This window comes from Tinamus guttatus, unplaced genomic scaffold (genome assembly GCF_059628265.1).
Source record: "Tinamus guttatus ecotype Peru unplaced genomic scaffold, ASM5962826v1 Tinamus_guttatus_pri_ptg000208l, whole genome shotgun sequence".
In the NCBI taxonomy this organism is placed as follows: domain Eukaryota; kingdom Metazoa; phylum Chordata; class Aves; order Tinamiformes; family Tinamidae; genus Tinamus; species Tinamus guttatus.
Genome location: NW_028288742.1, coordinates 10,565,866 through 10,583,398, shown reverse-complemented (window position 1 = coordinate 10,583,398; position 17,533 = coordinate 10,565,866). Strand labels below are relative to the sequence as shown.

Below are 17,533 nucleotides of genomic sequence, written 5' to 3'. Positions count from 1 at the left end.
TGGAGAATCTGTCTGAAGTATGTAAAATGGGAAACTGTATTGTACTCTGTGTGTACAAAGCAATTCAGTGAAGTACAGTAGGCCAACTGGCTGAAAAATAATGAATGTTCCAGAATAACTCTCACTTAATTTTGCTTTTTACTTTTTGAGCTTAAGTTAATCAAATCTAATTATGATATTGGTACTCTTTCTTCTGTGACTTTATTTAGGTCTAGGAAATCTAACTAACAAAATCTATTCATAATAAATTTGGATTAAATGAGCACTTAAATATTTTAAAACAGTTAGACTTGAAATTTAATTTGCTTGTCTGTTATTATAAAGAGTTTGGAGTAGGATAAAGTACCCGTTCTGCTCCTCTGTGTCCAGCAAATATGCAATATTCCTTTCTATAGGAACTTATCACGTGCTTTGCCAGACAAGAAGCAAAGTTGCTTTAGCTGAGTTTTTATGTCTGATCTTCTGTCAAAGAGACGCCCTGGTCTTGACCCTTCCTCTGTGTGAATATGTGGAATCAGCAGTTTGCTTTGATTAGGGGAATGTTTAGGGTGTTGCCTCCAGAAAGATTGTCCAAGGAGTTCAGAAACTTCACAAATGCTTTATTTTCGCCTGTGGGTGAGCAGTTGCGACTGGCTTCGTGCAGCTTTCTTAGCAAATTCAGGGCATCTGGGCAGAAGCAAAAGGCTTTCTTATTTTGTTATTTCAAGGGTGACAAAAGTAGGACAAGAATAGAGTTTCTTAGCACTTTTCTCATTCATTTCTAATAAAAATGTGTCATGAAAACTTTCCCCTCCCCCCTTTTCCCCACTGGCTGAGTCAAAAATGCTGCTTCATTCTACTCTGTATGTATTTATATAGCAATTTAATTAGAAGCAGAGGAACATTTAGTACCTTACATTTTCATCTCAAATATTTGTGGAATATACATAGAACCAAACTGTCTGTTTTGCAAAAAAGATCTCAATAATTTATTGGTGTTTCCAACAAAACACAGGCGAAGTAAACACATCTCTGGAAACCCGTCTTGTTTGTGGCAAACCCTCCCACACTTCTCGAGGCCTGGCCCTAAATCTCAACTCTGACCTACATGAATTAAAAACCCAGGCAGACTGTAAAATAAAATAACTTGACAGAGTGCAGCAGGGCTGTGACAATTCATGGTATATTGCATTGTTGTTATTAATATTTACAAAATCATTGGTAAACTTAAGGCTTAATAACTTACTGTGATAGGGTTATAACTAGGAGCAACTAGGCTGTCTTTTCAGATGTTTCTTTTTTCCAGCTATGTGTGAAGGCGATTAGGCGATAGGCATCTGCTGTACAAGCTCAGTGGTCATTTTACAGCAGTAAATGTGACAAAATGAATGTAATGGGTTACTGATTTCTCTGCACTTCAAGTCCCTAAAATAAAGGATATATTTATGAAGTATGTGGTGGGAGAACAGTGTTTCTTATAAATTGGGCTATCGTGCAACCTATGTTGGGTTTTTTGAGAGTCAAGAAAGATCTTGTGTTGGGTGCTTGTGTGTGTATGCACCCTAGGTGTAAAGCTAGGGAGTCTTATGATTTTTTTTTTCTTCAGAAGGCCTCAAGTACTGACTGCTACAATACTGTAGAGCACTGAAATGCTGCAGCAAACCTTTGTGCTTGCATGGGCATCGCTCTACATATTCACAAAGAACATCTAACAGTTTGAGTATGAACAACCCGACCCGCTCACTTTGTGGCAGGAAATTGTATTATCCAAGCAGAAGCTAAAATTAGAACGGGCATGGGGAGGTTTCTGTAAAACAAGCGACTCTCCTGATGGATGAATCATGAAGGTGTAACTTACAGTACTTGATAGCAAGCAGTCCGAAGGTATATGTGTAATAAGATTACCAGAATCATTTAGAAACTCTGGCAGAAGTGACTGCAATGTGAACTTTTATCTATTGTAAATATTTGTTACTCATTATCTAATAAAATGTAATGCTCATGATCTATCAAAACACATTTGGTTAGAGTTAGGCAAATGAAGGTGAGATAGAAGGTGCCCATTTTTAACAGAGTTATTAAATATTGGAAGAGCTTACCTGGAGGTGTAATTGGTACAGCTGGGTACTTCTGGAAAGCATATTTTCTGGAAAAAAATATTTTATTGGAAAATAATTTTCCAGAACACAAGATAAAACAGAGCTGGAACTAGCCTAGAATGAAGGAATGGGATTGAGAAAATGTCAGAGCATATGGACAGTGCTGAAAAAAAAATTGACTTCATTTTTAATAAAATTAACAACTTCTTGTGTTGCACTACTTTTTTCATCTAAAGTTTGATATTTTAAATTTCAATCAGGTTTAAGTAAGATAAATTAAAGGCTACCCTTTATGTTTGTTTTTTATTTTCAGATTTTCTTTGTTCTACAGAAAGCCATGACATGCATGGATGAGTTTGGTTTGACCTGAATGGAGTTCCTGTCCTCCTTTCAGGAAGGCACTTTTTAAGTTTATCTACTAACCTAAAATATCAAGTATTTATTCAACAACGCTGATGAAGCCTCCATCACTTGAGGCCTTGAACTCAAAGCACACTTGGATTTGCTCCCACGAGTTACTAGGTCTGATGAAAATGTTTAGTCTTCTTGGCTTGGATTAGACAGGAAGTCTGACTTGTTGATGACAAAGGTCTTCTCTAGCTTTGAAATATGTGAGCAGCTTTCTTGAAACATTAATATTATTGAAAACATAGCATTAAAGTTAGCCCCTCCGTGCACATTACCAGCTTCTCGTGTTGTGAACAAGATACTCGAAATATCTTGGTAGCGCAGAATTTCTAACTTGGTTGTTCTCAAAGGACTGGTAGTTTTAGAGCCACATACCTGAAAACCTGCCCATGTACAGTGAGAGATAGAAATGTTTGCCTTTCCCAGGAAAGCCATTGCTTTTAGAAATGGATATAATAATATCTTGAAATATACTGATTCCAGGTGATGTTCACCTTTTGCCTAGTACATGTGGTAGTCATATTCTGAACCCATATATATGGATATCTCCAAACTATGATTTGCTAAATTACTTGAATTGTTCAATACAATGGCCCACCTACACTAGCTGCATGACATCTAAAAACGTGCACTCTTGCCCTTTTTCTTGAAAGGGAAAGCTGCTGCTAATTTATAGTATCAGAGGCCTTACTAACCTTTTGAAGTGCTAACAATGGAAAATGCCAACAACGGCAAAAAAGGCATCAAGAACTGAAAATTTTGGTGCTAGTCAGTCTAGTGGTATTCAAGAGTTGTTTAACAGTATTTTTACTTTAGAGTATGTTCTTATATTTGTAAAAATATCTGCTTAGAGAGCTTAAGGAAGTACAAAGTTGCATTCTAGTGGCTTTAAAGGGCTTCGGGTAAACGTGGTACTCTCATGCTTGAAAAACACACCTTGTGTCTTGTTTCCTCCATTAGCATATCTAAGGTATTTAATGTCATAAAAAGGTACTTAAACTTGCAGAATCGCCCCGATCCTTCCCACTTAGGTTGGTATGATAAACTACAAAGCAGTCCTATTCAGCCTTTGTTGCTGGGCTATTCTGGTGGCTCTTGTTGGTCTTCCAGCCCTGTCCATTCACAATTGTCATCCTGTGAGTAAATGCTTGGTGCTATTGGGTGCTTGTTGTCTCAGTACTTCAAAGATCTCGCTCATGGTTACAAGCACTATGAAAAACCTGTCTGTGTTTCTAGTTTTTTTCATTTTCTCTCAAATGGAGAATGTTAGTGCTGAGGTGCCAGGCTTTAATTGCTGTGGAATTTGTATCTTAAACCTTGGGACTGTATGTGGCGTTGTGCCTGGGGTTTATGCACTGTTATCACAGAAAAGTGTACCTGTCAGCTGATATCAGTGACGGTATTTTTCAGTCTCTTAGGTAATTATGGAGAGTATTGATCTGAAGCTGACTGTATGAAGTACACTTAGAACAAAACTAACTTTTCGCAAGGGAAAACCATCACGAAGTGTCACATCTGGGACCAAGTTACTGGTTTTGTCTTTAGCAACTACTCCATCCTCCTCTAAGCGTACTTAAGTCATCTAGCACACAGGAGGATGTGCAGGGTGGAGATTTGTCACGTTTTATGTGTGAGGTGGGTTCTGGTCATGGGCAGCAGGGGAAACCTGTTCCTCCTTGCCTTGTCGCCCAGCTGGACAGTCGTCCAGCTGGACAAGAAGAAAAAGTCTGGTTTCCACAAAATATGTAGCCATTTGTTTTGGTAGTTAACCCCTATTATTGTTTTCAGCAGCTTAGCACTGCATTTTGAAATTAGCAGTTTGGGCAAACGTTTCCAGTTTGACTTAACAGAATGTCTTTCTGGTAACTTTGAGCAGCAGATGACCTGTTTAGGTGCTAAAACTTTAAGATTATCAGCTGCTGTTAGTAACTGCAGTTCTTATTTTTATCCCCACCCCCCTGCCCCCCAAGTGATTGGAAGGATGTGTTATTACCATTGCTAATTAGATGGCGTTTTTCATGAGAACATCCTTTCCGTGCTCCAACTGTCGGAACAGTCCTACTGTGCTGGCTTTTACATAACAGTAAGGCTGTATATGTGCTCCAAATGATTCACAGAAGGGACTATCCTGCTTGCTTAGGCTTGTGCAAACTTGAAAGTGGAGTAAAAGCAAGGGCAGATATCTTGAAGGAAACTTAATGCTGCTGTTTCGAAACACCCATTATTTCCCGCTTTAGAAAAACAACCCCCCCAACCCCATTTTTGTCTGCTAACCACACAGCTGGCCCCGGCAAAACCTCTTAGAAATGGGGACCTGGGCCAGCACTGAGCACAGCTAAGCTGATTAATTTTTTTTTTTTCTGGATTTTGTCTTTCGAGCATGTTCTCTGCTTCTTCTTGGTGGAAGTGGCTGCTGAGGTCAGTGCTGGTTCCTGAGCAGCAGTTGGTTTGTGCTGGACAGACTCGTTGCTTGCGCAGGACCTGGGGGAGGTTGCAGGGTCGGTAACGCGCCTGTGGCCAGGGCGGCTGCTCTCCATCATTAATCCTCCCTCCCTCCCAAGTCTGGGAAGTTGGGATGGTAGCATATCCTTCCTTCCCCCTTTTGTGTGTCTTATTTATTTAGACTGTAAACTTCTCAAAGTGGGGACTTTCTGTTTCTATACCTCATACAATGCCGTACCAATCTTGGCAAGAACCTCCTGTGACGGAGCTCACTGAGCAATACCTAAGCAGGAGGCGGTCAGTCGGGCCATCTCCCACGCTTCTCCAATCGCTAGCTGCCTCCCTTCCTTGGCCATCACGGGTACCCCCTCTGTACGTAGGCTGCACCCGCGTGCCGACGTGGGACTTTAGCCCTCATTTGCGTCACCTTTGAAACGGGCCCTCCTGTCGCATGCAGGATCAAGGTGCAGTTCAGGTGCCTCGAGCAAAAGTGACGTGGGGGCTGTGGACAGGTGATCGTAATGCCCTGAACACCTCTGGGAGATGGTCGGGTCCCTCATTCCCTGGTGTGAAATGGTTGCAGGGGAGACCCAGGTGTCCGGCCCGCACGAGCTCCTTCACGCAGGTGAATGAAGCCTGCGGCCTCGTTCCCATCGCGGCGTTGCCTGCGTACGGGTGGCCAGGCAGGCCTGAAGAGGGAGTAGGCCCGTTCTTAGGCTTAAAGAAAATACAGTGGGAAAAACAGAACTTTTCACACAGGCTTTTGTTGGCAGCTGTGCGTACTGTCCGAGCAGGCATCGGGGAAGATAATACAACCAGTCATGTTATCTGTATAGCACCACTCCTGCCCCTTTGCCTGCCAAATCTTAAAACAGTCAACCCGCCCACCCTGTAATCCCAACCCCACTGTAAACACAGCATAATGAATTTCCAGCTTCTCAAAGGGCAAATGTGAAGCGATTATACTCAGCAACCAGAATTTTTATTTTCTGATTTTTTTTTCTCTCCTCCACTCTGCCCCCCCTCTTTTTTTTTTTTTTTTTTTTAAGGAGGAGGTGTATAAAGGTAGTTATTTGGGGGTGTTCTTCAGACCCTGGAAATAAACAGAGTAGAAAGCCACAGGGAGCAAATGCTGGATTGCAGGTCACAGAAAAGAGCTCCAGTGTTGAGGTGGGCTGTAGGGGTCCACCTAAAGAGACAGCGTGTCACAAGTCTGACACGTTAAAAGCTTCAAGAATAGATCACACCAGCATGAAATTGTCATAAAGCACATCTTCAGAGAGGGTTGATGTAACGCATACAGTGCAAGCATGAAATGGTTTCAGTAGCCTGAAGCAGGGAGCAGTCACATTATATTGTGTTTTGAGTATGTTGCAGCCATGGAAGGAACCTTCTGGTTCCTTGTACACAGGGGTGTGTGCTGCAGTTGTTGGGTTTCTTAGTTTTTGCTTGCACCTTACGTAACAGAGCGCTCTGGTTGCAGGCTGCTGTGTTCTGACGGAAAAAAAAGTCCATTTCTAAAGTTGTTGAAGATTCAATTCCTCTCTGGATGGTGCTTTGTGAAAATGCATTTGGAGAAAATGTGATGTAAGCTGTACTGAGCGTGAACCTTTATTCCTCTTGAAAGGGAATTTCATTATTTCACAGAATAGGTGGAAAAAATCCCACCAATGTTTCAGTGGAATTTCACGACCATTCCACTTGGGTTCTGCTTCTCTTCACGCTTGCTGAAGCAGAGCAAGAAACTGTTTTTGTATAAGAAGTGAGGCTTACAAAGTTTTACAAGAAAATAGATAGGGGGCAAATCTCTTTTAATACACCATGTTTTGAAAGTATTTAACTTGCTTGAATACCAGGAGTTGTTATAGGACTTATAGTGAAGCTGTGAAGTATGAAGTGACTGTACTGAAGGATAATAAGGAGAAGGCCTCAACTTGGAGAAATATTAGCTGTTTAGAGGCAAAATATATTCCCTCCCCCCAATAAATGTTTTATTGCCTGTGCTGGTAGGTATATTTTGCTTACTTGTAGTTGATTATGAATTGCATACATGAAATCCAGGGAGTGGTTTTGGCTGGAAGAGCGTTACTTTTAAAGTACTGGAAAATTCAGTCATCAAAATAAATTTTAGAAGGTTTATTTTTAATAGAAGGTTAAACAGAGATTGGGAGAGCTACCCTCTTTTCGCTTGTTTTCTTAAAGAAGCAGGGTTTAACAGGCTACATTGCTTCTCTTTCTCCATTCCTTAACAGACCAATAGAAATCTCAGGGGTATTAAGCTCCTGAAAAACAGATCTTTAGAAACAGACTAGGCCTCAGGGAAGGAGATAGGCTGCAGCACAAGCATATTTCTCTGTAGAGCCCAGAGGCATCATAGGATTGAAGAAGTCGTTGGTCCCCCAGGGAAACGCCCATCAACTCCATGCTAAGGTTCACCATGCCAACAAGGATACACAGAGCACTCAGAAATGAGGTCTTGTTGTTTGTTGACAGAACAACTTGTTGTCTTTGTAGAATGATTTACTAGTTTAACTCCTGTGGCATTTAAAAACTCATCATGAAGTATTTGTGCTTGATCTATGACTGATCCAGGACCTCCGAAGAGCATTTGAAGTTCTCCAGTCTGGAGTTGTCTTCCACTGGAGAAACAAATAAGCTTGCAAACAACTCTTAACTTTGGATCTATCTGTAGATACACGTGGTCTTTTTTGGTTGGAAAGGACTAATCGTGTGTGTGTGCGTGCGTGCACATATGGTGCTTGTTGGCATGTTTGTGATTAATTTTGGTGACTGTTATACTAGTGCAACAATAAAGGCATTGTCACCTGTAGCATATTCACTTTCCTTTGTGACTGTGGCGCTTGTTTAATTATTTTTGCAAAAGTGGTAGGTTATGGGAACCTTTTCATGTGTGAACCATGGGGAAGACGGGACTTTCTTGTTAGAAGTGGCATATATTTGCTGTTCCCACAAGCGATGGTGACGAAAGCTCCTTACTAAGTCAGCTTCCTTTCTGTTGGGAATCCAGATCTCCTACAGATCTATCATCCGTCTCACAATTTTTTTTTTTTTTTCTCTTTCCCAGTGGAGGCAGTGCTGCTGTTTGTTTTTTGTTTGCATTATGTATTTGCTGAAAGGAGAGCACTATTGTTTTTTAGGGTGATTACAAAGGTAAAACAGATTCTCTGGAGAACGCTTTGTCTGCGCACATCACAATTGGTAATTGTTTGGGGTTGTGTAACGGCTTCGCATGCCGCACTCTTTATTTGGCAGGGGATGTGTGAATCTCACCATGGACTTCCACCTCAAGCACTTTATCCCTGCCTTTTCCTAGAGCAAAGCATGCAGTGTGCCCTCCATCAGGCTACATTGCTAGGCACTGGACACTTGCCAGCGAAAGGACAAATTCTTCTGCCATTCTTCAAACAGAATTTGCTGGGTGTAATTGATGTTTTATTCAAATAAGACCTGGATGAAGCAGTTCTCGAATTTGGAAAAAAAAAATTGCTTTCTCTATGGAAACAGGTATTAAAATAGTATTGTTGTGTGTGAGTAGCTGTATTTTGTTTTTTCTGCCAAGTCTACTAGCAGTGGTCGTTCCTAAATGCCAAGGAAAAGAAGCACCCAGGATCCTCACATATCCTATTAGCAGAGCATCTTGAGGTAGGGATGGGCAAGATGCATGGAAAAAGTGAGGCTGCTGCCAAGCCCTTTCTTTGTAGGTCGCTTATTGTAGTTGAAATTATAGGGAGCCCAGGAGCAAGCAGTCTATTAGCAAAGCCATGAAAACAAACCGTTTGCCACTCCTGACAAACGCTGGACAAAAATACGCTCAAAAAAAATTTAAAAATAAATGAAGACTTGGCGAAAAAAGTAAGACCTGGGTTTATCTGCGTTTCATCAGGTACAGGGCGTCCTGGAACCTGGCCCACTGGCAAAAACATGTGGAGCGCTGTCCTCCGCGGCGCTGGGAACGTTCTCTGCTGGCTCTGGCGCCAGGCACCGCGCTGCGCTTGTTAGCGGCCGTTCACACAGACTCCTTGCCAGGCCTGCCCAGAATACTGTCTCCTCTCGCTTCCTGTGCTCTTGCATAATATTTCCTTGCTTCTTGTATAACTGCGACTCTGGTCGCTGCCCGGCTCCCTTCGGACAGCCCCGTCCCGCAGTCGTGCCGGGTCCACGGCGGCGGCGGACGCGGGAATGTGGTGCCAGCGCAGGCATGTCGGGTGCCTGGGAAGGTGGCGCCTCGGGACGAGGCATCTGCCTTGAAGTACCTCGTTCCGAGCGTCCTGAGTATTAGAGTGTAGTAAATCTGGGTATTCAAAAAATACTCTTCTCATCCTGCCAAGAATTAGTGCTTGCACATAAATGGTTTCTGCAATTGTCTGCTGTTAAAATACACACTCGTTCTGCATTACTGCTGAAGCACATGCCTTGCTAATATTTACAGTTAACTAGCCTGGGTTATTTTTATGTCTTTTGTGGAAGTCAATTTCACAGCAGCCTGTGTGATTTAAGTCTGTTTTTATGATGATAATTTTTTAGTACTTATGTTTGCACATATGTGTATGCTTATAACACTGCATGTTATTACTGAACTTTGTCAGTAACTCATTCTCAAAAAGACGTTCCTATAACACAACACTTCCTAGAATTCCCTTCTATATACTTAATTTTCAAACTGTTAGTCACATTCTTATGCAATCCCATTTAAAAAGCTTAATAATAAAGATTGCAAAGATTGCAAATTAGTTCTTTCATCATGTTTGTGAGCTGACTTGATAGACTTTGCTAATTTATGTGGTACAGTTCTCAGATTTTGCATGATCTTCCAGTGCAATTTTATCTGTTGTGAAGAGATAGAAGAATCATTCTAAGGGAATGCATTAGGACTGAGTTAATCATTACAGTTGGGTGAGATCTTCTTTAAATCATCCCATACCATCATCTCTTCCATGAATCCCGGTTATCCAGTTGTCATAGCAACTTTGACATAGAAAAGTTTGTACTGCCTACATATGGCTTCTTACAACACTGTCTATTAATCTGATTAATAGAAAATTCTCTTTTGCAGGTTATTGTATGCTATGAAGCAACTTTTCTGGAAAAAAAAAATATTGGTCATTTAAAATTGGCTGAGGACTTTGTAATTGTGGGAACAGAATATTAATTACTTTGTTTTAATCCGACTAATAAAATACTTGGGAATTTATCAAAATTGTACATGGCAGTACTATTGATATCCAGCAGGCTATTCTACAGTATTATCACTGTCGACACTCCTGGGAGGGCTTTATAAATGTACTGAAACGCAGTCCGTGGTGCAGCCTGACCACACAACTCCGGTGGGGTGAGTGCGGAGCAGATGGGTTTGCATGACCACGTTTTGCAGGTGATGTGGAGATACCACTTCCTTTTTGTACCGGTATCAAGTTGGCTTCTCACTGGTGTTTTTGGAGTCCTGGATAAGGCATGCAAATGTGAATTGCGTAGTGATATTGAGTTGGCCCTCAAATCAGGGGGAAAAGGTCGAGAAATACGAAAGTATTGCCCTGAGCATAGTTAGGACAGCTAGATGTCGTGGTATGCAGTCAATGAAGACAGGCTGCTGTTCTAAATAGAAGGAGTTTGGGGTGAATTTTAGGGCTTGACAGTCAGCTTTTTAAAATAATATATTTAAAATATTTTTTATATTGAAGAAAAAAATGGTTAAGATAGTATTTATCTGTACTACATAAGCCATCGGAGCACTTTTGTTAAAAAGGTTTCACAAAAAAAATCTTGATTTCTGAAGTCATGGAGTGCACAGAGTATCTGAGAGTGAGGGTACCTGAGAGGTGCACGGTCATGTTGTCCCTGCTTACTTTTATTTATTTTTATTTTACTTGATTTTATATTCAGTGATTTAGAAACATCAAAACAATGGCTTTGGGTCACTTAAGAGTTTACACCTGTGGCGGGTGCCCAGGCAGGGGCCCGCTACGTTCCACGGGAGCTTGCTCTGAATGAAGAGCTCAGCACCGTGCACTGGTCTACGCGTCGAAGCAGGGGTCTCGGTCACGTACACCAGCGCGTAGCTCTGCGCCGTAATCTGCTCTGGAAGCCGGGGAACACCCTGCATTGCTCACGCGGCCGGGCGCATACGCGCACCGTGCGGCCTGGCGTTAGGGACCACCGCGGCCAACGCGCCCGCGGCCGGGGGACGATAGGCATCGGCGAGGGGCAGCAGCCTCCGTCACCCGGCGTTTGGTGCAGGGAGATAGGGCGCTCCTTGGGAGGACGTGTCGGGGCAGATAGAAGCTTCCAGAAGGCCTGCGCGTGCAGATAACGGGAGCCGCGGCCCTGGCGCTGGGCGGTCGTGGCCCTACGCGCCGGGCGATACGCGGGGCTGAAGACCTCGCTTGACGTTTCTCAGGGCCAGCTTTTACAGGAGCAGGAAAAAGGTTTTATCTAAGGAAAAGGCCGTGTCAATACTGGCTGGAAACATGAGCAATCGGGTTATACTTTGTGGCGCCGCAGAGTATTAGAGCGTTACTTATGAACGGCAATCTGCAGGAGGCAACATCTGCCAACCTCTGCGTGCACGTTGTGCGGAGGGGAGCCTGGAAGGCTGGTGACTTTTTCGATGCTCTTTTTCTGAAAGCTGCCTGTAGGCTGCAGCCTGTCAGCAAAAAACCCGAAGCTGTGATGTCATTGCAAAATACCTGTGCGTCATGCGGTACTGTAATGTGTGCCGGCTAATTAGGGATCCGGACGCATAAAGGAATGTCGTAGGTGTGTAATAAGGCTTTTATTGTATGCCATAAAGTCCAATCTTGTTAGGAGCTCAGGCGCTTTGGAACAGCTTCTCCTGCTGTCTGAGGTAGGCATGGAGTACGCCTGAGCTCTGAAAGGATGGGTGTTATTAGCAGCAATTACCACGTTTGTCTGTCTTGGTACGGTTAGAAAGGTGAAATCAATTTGGTTTGAAGAAAAGTGAAATGAAGGAACTGGATAAAAAATCTGATTCCTTTAAAGAGTGTGGACCTCCATACAGCCAAGTATTCTGCAATGTGAGTTTTACCCGTGGCAGAGAAGCGCACTTGGTTTTGGTGTTAGTGGCGGCTGGTGAGGCGGCCGGCTCCCGGACCGTGGTGGCCGTGCCATCCCGCGTGCGGGATGGGAGTGCTCCGGAGCCCTCCCCACCAGGAGCGTGTGCTGCCGCACAGCACACTCGCACTGAACGTCGGGTGGCCTCGCTGGTGCCCGAGTGCACCCACGCAACGGTGTGCACACAACGGCGTGGAGCTGGCGGGATATCCTAGGGAAGCACCGCTCCGTCCCCGTGTCCTTCTCTAGGTCCACTGATCTCCATGGGACCTTGGGAGACATCAGCATTTTGCCTAGCCCATCAGGGCTGTTCCATTGCTTTTTTGTGGGGTGAGGGCACCACAAGCCGGTAGAAAAAACTGAAGAAGTGGGGTCACAAAGTTACCCCAAGGGGCCAGTCAGCTTTTCTTTGGCTCTGTCCAAATCACTAGCAAAAAAACAACTCCTCCTGATTTTGGTGGTCTTACGTACTTTTTAAGCAGATATCTTCATCATTATATCTCATGTTTATGTGCATGTGAATCTTTATATGAATCATCTTTCAATTCAACGGTTAAAGAGGACTCCTATGAAATAACTATTTTTATTGCTTTACCTCTGCTTGTTTTGCGGAAGATAAACATTTGCCACTAGCAGCCATAGTTATTCTATTCCAATTATTCCCCCTCTTCTGCAAATGGCATCACAGAAAATCACATTTTACATACCCTTAGGGCAACTCTAGCCTTGGTCTAACCCTGGAGGATTACAGAGATAAGATACTAGCCATGGCTAGCATCATCCCCTGATAAACTGGAGCATCATTAGGGTATAGGGTTAGCCTTGGAGGGCAGAGAAAACATTTAGGACTCTTTGAAAATCTTGTTTTAGTGACTGAACAAGAACCATGAGCAAACAGATTTTTGCAAGGATTATGGGGACCCTGTTGTTAACCTTTGAAATAATTATTGAACTGGTTTCCTGTGGCTTAGAAAATTGGTGCTCTCAGTTGTTTGCTGCTGTTAGATCAATAAAGTGAAATACTTACTTTGTAATACATTGGAGTGTGGGACAGAAATAGTAATGTAGCCTGTATCAGGCAGAACTTGAGTCCAGGAAACATAGGTAAAATGAAAGGTGAAGCCTAATGATTTAATAACAGGGTCTCCGGACAGAGTTGTATATATAGAAAGCTGTAGTTGGCACTTGTTTCCTTGGAGGTGACTTTAACAAGGGACTGAGGGCCTATAGTATATGCTAATGTTAAGACTCTTCTATGTTGCTGCTTGGAAAGTGCAAAATCTGAACTGGAGCCTGGTAAGAGGTTGCAGCACAAGAAATGAGGCGCTGCCAGCCAGGAGAGCACTGGTGTATGTGGGGTGCGATGAGGAGATGGTGCTGCCGAGAGCTCCAAAGTGTCTGGGGAGTTGCACTGTGGGGGGAAGGAGGGCCTGTCTGACAGGGAGAGGCCTACACGCTGGTAGAACTGCGTATCCTGCACGTAACATTACATATATTTTGTGGTTACTACTACTAATATACAAAACAAAACCATAATTACAAAGCTGTTCTTGTTCTGAAACATCACCATGTGCCAAACGAGTTCGGGATATATTCGTAGGGTGCAACGATGTCAGCGACTGACCGGGTGTGAAGAGGATGGATTTACAGGTGGCTGCGATATTCGCAAGAACAACCAAGGGAAAATTCTTGTTCGCGTCATGTTGTTAAGGCTTTGGCCTTTGGGATTCAAGGAAAAGTTTGATGATTGGTTTTGATATTTGATAGGAAGGAGTTTTAGAAAAACAAACCCTAACTTCATTTGAGAGTCAAACTTCCTATGCAGTTTAACACACTAATTCGGCAGTTTTCCCTGTCCTGCCAGTGTCCTGAGATAAATTTTGGGTCATCGAGCAGTATGGTTGTCGGATACCGGTGTAAGAGGACCAAGGCCTTAGGATGTCCAAGCTCCCGCAGACCATATGCCCCCAGATTTTCCCCCAGGGTTGCCATAGGATGTCCAGCTTATTCTTCCAGTCTTGCTTGGGGAGCTCACATGCTCAAGTTATTCATTAAGAATTGAATTAAAAACAAAAAAAATGGAGTACCCCCAAGTCCTCCTGTAATTCTTAATACTAATAGATCACTAGCAGTTTTATTTCTTTAAATCAAATATATACTGTTCTTGACAAAACATTTAAATGTTTGCAGTGGAGGAATTGTTTGGTCCTTTCATAGCACTTCTTTAATTAAAGAGTATAAGAAACAATAACAAATGCAGACAAGAGTAAAGCAACTAATTCAAAATGTGAATATTTTGTGCATGTATCTGCTCTACTTACGCCCTGTTCAGTACTAGAGGGACTGTATGGGATGTAAATGGCCAGAGCACTTGGTCTGTTATATATAAACTAAATTTGGGGAATTTTTAGTGTTTGTTATGCACAGTGAACCTCTGGGAAAGCTTCAACCTTTGACCTTGGTAGTGGGTTATGACAGGGGAGAATCATAAGAGCTTGATTTAGACCCATCTGTGGAAAGCTGGTTAAAAATATTCAGTCAACATGCTCTTCCTCTTCCCTGTGCTCAGTAAAGGTCCTCTTAAAATACATTCTCTGGGACTTAATTTTTATCGTTACTTTGGGAGCCCTGAATCATTACTTTGGGAGCCTGCTTATAAGGAAATCATTAAATTATAGTCATGTTTGTGCATTGAAATTACATTGGTGGGAGTCCAAGAAGTATTTTCTTGCTCTTCCAGATTTCCATGTACTTTAATATCAATCTGTTTTCATCAATGTGACCTCCCCCAGCAGAAAAACTTCTTTTTGTAGTTGCTCATGTAATGACTCCCGAAGAAAGGATGTAAAAACTAAACTAAATTTATCCAAGACTTAAAAAGTCATTCTAAGAAAAATAAAGTTTTTATTAGCAAATGAAATGGCACCAATGACAAATATCAGCTGGGCAATTTATCATGAGGCTGAACACTCATTAAAGATTATGGTAGCAAAAGTATTACTTTTGCAACGTGGAAAAGTGCTTTTATTTGAAATACTTAGGCACTAACTTTTAATTTTGAATTAGGTATTAGAAAGCTTTTGTGTTTAGACTTTGTGGTAATTTCAGAGTAAGCAAACAGTGGTGACATTATCTGTTGCCTTGGAGAAAGAAACTTTTTGCATAGTCCTTATATCACAAATTGCAACTTCCCAAATGCAAAGAATCAAAGAACTAATGTTTTAATAATAACCTAGGTTCAAAGTGACACAGATCATCTACTGTAAATTAACAGATATTTGAATTTTTATTTTGCTAATGAGACTTCATTTTAAGTGCAGCTGAAAGGATATTTCATTCAAGAACAGAAGTAACTTTATTACTCCAGAGAATGACTGCTATTAGTTGCATTTTTTTAGAACAGTCAATAATGTTTTGTTGTTTTTCTTTCAAAATTGTCTGTAATCAAAGCCATTATACTATTGCTTAAATGGAAGGGCCACCTTTTGCCCAGAACAGCTGTTTAGTTACATTAGCTTCTATAAATAAGTGCATTATTAAAGTTATAAAGCAATCTGTTTACCTCTATTAAAGTAAATACATGGCTTAAAACATAACGAGGAAAACAAAAGGGCAAATGAAGAACAGCCCTGGAAGAACATAATGTGCTTTTTTTAAAAAAAAAAAAAAAAAAAAGTTCTTAAAGCATATTTAATATTTTCATCAAACACAACTTCTCTGTGGGTTTGTGGTCTTAAGAAAACTGGGAGGAACGGAAGCATTATTTCACTGTTCAGCTGACTAAAATCTGATTTCTTGTTTAAAATACTGATTCTCCCTGTTTATACTTAGATGTTTTTGGAGGCAGATAGAACGGAAAAGGGAAAACTGAGAAGAGGCTATGTCATTTTCTTTAGAATGTGAAAACTTCCATTAACTGTGGAGGGAAAATAATTTATCAATGGCACTGTCCTCCCTTGGAAACACAGGCCGGTTAGGCACAGGTTTCAGTACCACGTATGCTGAAAATGCAGCCTAAGAGCTTTAATTTGCCTTCATCTGTCAGTGTTAATGGACAGAGCAAGTGCTGGAGCTGCTGTAACACAAATCTGTTTTTCTTTTGTCTGCTGTGCTAGATAATGAAATAAAAGCTAAATTATCACTGATAAAAGTAATTTTCAGAAAAGCAATGATAAAAATATAACAACAGAGCTTGCCATTAGCAGTTTAAATGGATCATGTTTGCTAGTGCTTGTAACCTACTTCTGTTTTTTGTTGTCTTCTCCCCCTCCCCACACTGACAGGGGCCTTTCTGGTATAGGCTCAGAGCAGTAGAATTAGGATATTCCAAATGCAAGCAGATTTGCACCCTTTCTGAGGGGTAGCCACTACTTTGTTGCTCTTTTTCTGTACCATAATATTGCAGGGTGAAAGCATGTAGGTAGTTTGAAGTGTTGTATTGGTATACCTTTATCCATCTCAGCCTAAGGAATGTATCTGCTAATGACAACAACTGAGGGAGTATTTTATCTCCTTGCAGCAGTGGTAACTCTGGTAAACTTTCATGAGTTATATGGTGTTTGCTTTAAAAGCCCTACTCCTTGGATTCATGTATTTAGGTTAGACTGTTGCTTTTCTGTATTTCTGTGTGGAGCGGGACATGCTGATCAGTACATCCGAGGTTTGTAACAAGTATTTTATTTAAGGACTTTCAGTGGGGAGTGACTAAACGGGGAACAACTGCTGAACTTTTAACTTCAGGACGCAGAAGTTGTCTCTGTTTGCAGCCTGAGCGCTGCTGTGTGCTGCTTGCCAGATTGAAAATGTCAAGGACAGTTACCCTGTCGCATTCCTAACTGGTTTGCTCCCGACCATCCTTTGGAAAAGCTGCCCTGTCCCCAGCTCTCCTTCCCTAGCTATTGCTGCTAGGGGTTGTTTTGCAGTACTGCTGCTTTGGGAAGCTGGGGCTTGTTGGTCCAGGCAATCTAGGAAAGCACGTGGAGTTGCTCTTCTTGCCCCAAAATACAAGAACCCTGGAGGTGTGGGCTTGAGTGACGTCCTGTTACAAAACCACAAGCAAAGCTACTATGATTGTGCTATTTTGTTGTGTGCGAATCTCTTGGTTTCCGTGAGTGTTGCAGAATAAGGTATGACACACAAAAACTTTTAAGAGTGCTTTAGCCGAAAAAAAAACCCTTGGAGTTAATCTTGTAAATGACACAGCCCCATATTGCTCTGAAATGCTTTACTGCTTATTTTATATAAATATTGCTGATGTAAATTTATAATGTTATAATATTTTGATCTTTATTTCTCTGTGATCTGCTTCTTCTGTATTCCATGTATCATGCTTTGTGGCCTCTCCAACTTAAATTGTTCATTTAATTTTTTTTTTAAAGGCAATAAGTGTGCTAATAAGATATTGGGTTCTTATTTTGCAATATTGTTTGAATAGAGGAAGTTTGAAAGTTAGGTATATTTCACTTAGTGTCCCTCAAAATTGTGTTTAGTGACATGATGATTAGCTGTAAATACAA

At 41.8% G+C, this 17,533-nt stretch overlaps 1 protein-coding gene across 2 annotated transcripts in view; it reads left to right on the top strand.

The window, feature by feature from the left end:
• The window catches only part of EPAS1 (endothelial PAS domain protein 1), a 112,094-nt gene that overhangs the window by 45,875 nt on the left and 48,686 nt on the right, over positions 1-17,533 (top strand). The gene's annotated exons all lie outside the window — the stretch shown is intronic.